Below are 5,765 nucleotides of genomic sequence, written 5' to 3'. Positions count from 1 at the left end.
TATATATATATATATATATATATATGTATATATATATATATATATATATATATATATATATATATATATATATATATATATATATATATAGGGTTAGGTTCATTTGAGACCACCTATATTTTGTGAGACCGTGAGATGCATTTTTTTATTTATTTTTATTTATATTTTATTTTATTTTTTATTTTTTTTAGTTAATTCATATTCCGAAAATAATATTTAAAAAAAGAATTTTTTGATTTTTCCATTTATTTTGCATTTTAAAATTATTTTTAGAAATATGTACAGTGTAATATTCTATTTAGAATATTTCACGTATTTTTCAAAAAAAAAAAAGAATTTTTTTTAATTTTTTTAGTTAATTCAAGTTCCGAAAATAATATTTAAAAAAATATTTTTAGATTTTTCCATTTATTTTGCATTTTAAAATTATTTTTTAGAATATGTCAGTGTAATATTCTATTTAGAATATTTCATGTATTTTTCGAAAAAAAAAAACGGAATTTTTTTTAGTTTTTTTATTATTTTTTATATTTTTTTTAGTTAATTCAAGTTCCGAAAATAATATTTAAAAAAAGAATTTTTGGATTTTTCCATTTATTTTTGTATTTTAAAATTATTTTTAAATTTGGTCTCACGGTCTTACAAAATTAGAATGGTTTCAAATGAACCTGAACCTATATATATATATATATATATATATATATATATATATATATATATATATATATATATATATATATATATATATACTAATTAAGTAATAACATATGATCGATCCGGCTAAATAATATTCATCTTTGACACACCATCCTTTTTTTAATTGTAATATACATGGAGTCATGGACTAAATCTGTAATTTAATATCTTAATACAAAAAAAATAGGTTAATTAAACGTGTATATCTTCTTAAATAAAAAAACACTTCTATTCCATCGAAAGGATGAGGAATATTTATCCATCCACAGACTTCCAAGACACATTCGCCACACACTTTAGTTCAAAGCACATGCCTCGTAGACTTGGAGATATGTCTGTGCTGAGCCTCTAAAAATTTCGTTTGAAAAGTCAATACTCCTATATTCTTGACCAAAATAACGTTTACTTTTTGCTGTTTTGACTTTTGTTTGTTCGCTGTTTTCATCCACCCTATAACCTATTTATAAATTCAAAAGCTTTCAATGCTGTTTATCATTCACAGCCACTTATCAAGATTTAGAATAAAAACCCAACAATTTATCCGTTCTGTTGATTTTCTCCACTTATCTGCAATGGGTGATTCTCAAACGGAGATAGAAGTTCCTTCATTTTTTGTATGCCCGATTTCTCTAGAAATCATGAAGGACCCTGTAACCCTTTCCACGGGAATAACATATGATCGTGAAGCCATAGAGAGATGGTTGTACACTCGAAAGAACTGCATGTGTCCCATCACCAAACAAGTTCTTACAGATTTAGAGCTCACCCCAAACCACACCCTTCGTCGACTGATCCAATCTTGGTGCACAATTAATGGGCCATATGGTATCGAAAGATTCCCCACACCACGGATCCCAATCTCCAAATCACAAATCTTGAAGCTCCTACAAGATTCTAAATCTCCCAATTTGCAGATGGAGTGTTTAAAGAAGCTAAAGACGATTGTTTTGGAAAGTGATGTGAATAAACGATCAACGGAAGCAGTTGGAGCAGCTGAATACCTATCTTACATCATATGTAACCCTAGTTGTAATCATACGTCACCATCATCGGTGGAAGAAATTTCTGGTGTTGAGGGAATTGATAATTCAGTGACAGCAGTTGATGAAGCGGTGAACATCCTTTACAACCTCCGTCTATCCCAAACCGGCGTTAAATCATTGTTCCGAAAGAAAGGAGAGTTTGTCGACGCGTTAACTCGCGTGATGCAATACGCCGCCAATTACGAGACACGCACTTACGCCGTCTTATTACTAAAGTCAATGTTCGATGTCGCAGAACCCATTCAAATGATGTCGTTAAAGACTCATTTCTTTAAGGAGCTTACACAAATCTTGGCCAATCAAGTTTCACAAAAAGCCACAAAAGCTGCGCTGAAATTACTTATAGAAGTTTGTCCATGGGGGCGGAATAGAGTAAAAGTTGTGGAGGCCGGAGCAGTTACAGTATTAATCGACATCCTGCTAGATTGTACTAATCCAACGAGAGTGTCGGAGATGGTCTTAACCCTGTTAGACCATCTTTGCCAGAGTGCTGAAGGCCGGGCTGAACTGTTAAGACATGGTGCAGGTTTAGCGGTGGTTTCCAAGAAAATCTTTCGTGTTTCACAGGTGGCAAGTGCGAGGGCTGTGAGGATACTACATGCGGTGGCAAAGTTCTCCGGGAATAAGAGTGTTGTACAAGAGATGTTGCAGTTAGGAGTGGTGGGTAAACTATGTTTCGTGTTACAAGTGGATTCTGCGAGCAAGACAAGCGAGAAAGCTAGGGAGATTTTGAAGATGCATGCTAGGGTTTGGAAGCATTCCCCATGTATACCCTATAATTTGGTTTGTTCGTATCCATCTTAGTACATCGGTGCATCAAGACTTTTCGGACGTCGAAGGGTTTTAAAAAGGAAAGTCTTGTATATGATCTACGTTTGGTTATATTTTTTGCTAAAAGAACCGTTGTACGTTTGGATCTTATATGTATACTCAATATGGAGAAATGAAAGGGATTAGTTTTTGTTTGTTTGTTCTTGAAGAAGTTAATTATTATGACGATGGACATTAAATTTTGGCACCAAGAAGTGCTATTGAGGTCTAAAAAGTTGTAATCATATACCCAATCCCAAAGTTGACATTAAAACTTTATCTGTTAAGTTGTTTAAGAATGCCAAATATTGAAATACCATATTGGTTTAGCGAAGAACCTAGTCTAGTCAAGACAACTCAAATTGGTTTTCTAAAAGGAAGATTTTCGAATTCCAGCTTTATTCGTCTTCTATTTCGTCAGTTTGCTGAGTTTTCCTTTTATTGGTTCAATTTATCATTTTATTAGGAGGAGGTAAATTCAATTTACAAAATAAAAAATGATGAAAATGAAAAATTATTTTCGGCCAATCATTTATTTTTGCCGTTAAACGATCCGTTGTACTGACACGGTGGTCCGTCGTACCGGCGTAAAAATATTTTAATATTTGATTAAATTTGTCCATTTATTAGCTTTATTGTTTTGAATAATTTTTGTTGATTTGTAGACTTGTAATATAAGCATAAGGTTGGACTTCTAATTTAACCTATAAAAATGATATATAATGATAGTTGTAACGTCCAATTTTCACAAATAAAAAAATTCATTTTTATTAAGGCAAAACTTCTCAATTATAAATCTATTCTAAGAAGAACAATTTATTCTCCATTACATTTATTAAAATCAAAGTATTATAATAAACACGGAATCCTCAATGTTAATGATGTGTGTATATTCTCGTATTCGCCTTCCTCCATAGAAGAAACATACTAGCATGCATTTCAGGTCCACAATCATCAGATTGGATTACCCTGACCCAAATTGTCATTGTACTGGAAGGCCACCAAACATCAGGCGTAATTAGTTATCGAACTGGAATACCCCGTGTTTCTTGGCTTGTTGCCTTAACCCAGTCGCTCTTCCCGAGCCTCCGTGCCTATGGCTTACAGTCGGCTCGCACCAGGTATCTTGGCCTACAACACATAACATGACTGCCTCAACCTCAACAACTACCATATATCGACATATAAACAAACATGGATAAAGTAGGTCCGTAATACATGCAATATCAATCATAAAGTTCACTACCTCCTACTTGATCTCTTACAACATAGTGCTCCACTACCAACTAACCTCCATGGAATGCATAACAATAAGTAAGCAGATGTGAGATAGCCACCCAAACACATGATCCCACTCTACAGCCACAACCAAACAAGGAACAAGCAAGAAAGCCTAGATCGAAAGTTATCAGGCTATCCTACATGACTACATATAACCCTATAGCACTCCACTAGATGATAACTAGTCTACTGGTACTCTAACCAACTTACCACTAGTACGACATCCTATCATACAAGGATATATACATAGATCCAGCAGATCACTAAAATGTAGCAACACACTATACATAAGGATACATAACCAATAATTCAAGGAATGCGTAACTGTATGTATGTATGTATATATATATATATATATATATATATATATATATATATATATATATTGTAAGAGGTAATATAGACACTCGGACATGTGATCCTACTCTACAACCATAACCAAATAATGAACATGCAAGAAACCCTAGATCGAGAATCTTCAGTCTATCATATGTGACTGCATACAACCCCTAGGGCATCCCTTTACTAAATGATAACCAAAACTAGTGGGTCGATATTGATTCATTCGACCTACGAGTACATTGAGGCAAAAGTTACTTAAATTGAAGAACCATGAAACACTACAATACACTCCCTTTTGTGATGCTTGCTCCGGAGAATCCATTATCACCAAAACTAAATAGAATCTTAATCAATAACCCAAAACCTTCAAGTTTGACCTAAACTCAAACTTGGTCAAAAAGTCAATGGTCAATGGATGTGAAAGAAAGTGAAGGTCCAAGGTTGGCTAAGTATGCCCAACGTACATTATTTGAGTCTAGTATACCCAATGTACTCCCAGGTACACCTAACGTACTCAAATTGGTTCCAATATTCCCATTAAGCACTTTTTCCCTTAAGGCCTTTTGTCCAAAGTTCATATTTAAATCTAAATGACACCCTCAATCATAAAGTTTCCAACTTCATGACTCTATAAGGCTAGAAAGAGTCCAAATATGAAACTCTAACTTTTTCATAAGATTCTAGGCTTCATAAATCAAACATGAATGGAAGAACAAGACCAAGATCACATTTTCATGGCTCTTAGCACTAAAAAATGTCTGAAGGACAACTCTTATGGTCTAGAGTAATCTATAATCATGAATACTAATGTTATGGGAAAAATGCATAAAACTTAAGAACATAGTAAGATCTAACGAAACATTCATAAAGTTTCTAACTTTATACCTTATGGAGATGAATGAGGGGGATAACTTCCAGATCCGAAGTTGATTCAAGCTTCCAAGCAATATCACCGCATTCTTCTTTCTTCAAAGGTACCCAAAAGCACATTCTTTTGCTCATAAGGCTCAAACTAAGGTTAGGGTTTCAAGGTAGGATGTTGAAGAGATAGTGGCTGAGAATGGAAAGGGTTTAGGGAAGTTAAGGAGCTTATATAGGACTCAAAACCCTAGATTTTGGGTTTTGGGTTCTGATAGCGTATGCCCCACGTACCAAACGGTATGCCCAACGTACTCTTCTAGAGGTATGTATTAAGTTGCTAGTGCGTGTAGTGTACCTAGGGTACACCCAACGTACAACCTTTCTTGCCAAATTCAACATAAACTAAAACTACCACAACTTCTTCGATTCAACTTCGATTTTGGCATTCTTTATATGTGAGGAAAGGTATTGAAGAGCCCCACCATCCAATCTAGTTACTTTAGACTAAAAACATCTCGAACTAAAATCCAGATTTAATGTAAGAAACATGGCCTATGACTTTTCTCTTTCCACCCTTCGGCCGAATACACAACTCAAGGATAAGGTGTCTCAACTATCGTTACCTCCTTCCAAAAGGTCTAAATTTGACCTCCTTAATGCCCAAAGCCTTTACACAGTTGACTTCCGGCCTACGACCCTTAAATAAGAAATGACGGGAAACAAGATGTTACA

At 34.2% G+C, this 5,765-nt stretch overlaps 1 pseudogene; it reads left to right on the top strand.

The window, feature by feature from the left end:
* Nucleotides 1-1,173: 1,173 nt before the first annotated feature.
* LOC145031383 (E3 ubiquitin-protein ligase PUB23 pseudogene) lies at nt 1,174-2,704 on the top strand (annotated as a pseudogene).
* The last annotated feature ends 3,061 nt before the right edge of the window (nt 2,705-5,765 follow it).

The sequence above is a fragment of the Lactuca saligna genome, chromosome 2 (genome assembly GCF_052625555.1).
Source record: "Lactuca saligna cultivar CGN05327 chromosome 2, ASM5262555v1, whole genome shotgun sequence".
Lineage (NCBI taxonomy): Eukaryota > Viridiplantae > Streptophyta > Magnoliopsida > Asterales > Asteraceae > Lactuca > Lactuca saligna.
Note: the sequence above shows the minus strand (reverse complement) of the source record. Positions and strands in the feature narration are given on the sequence as shown.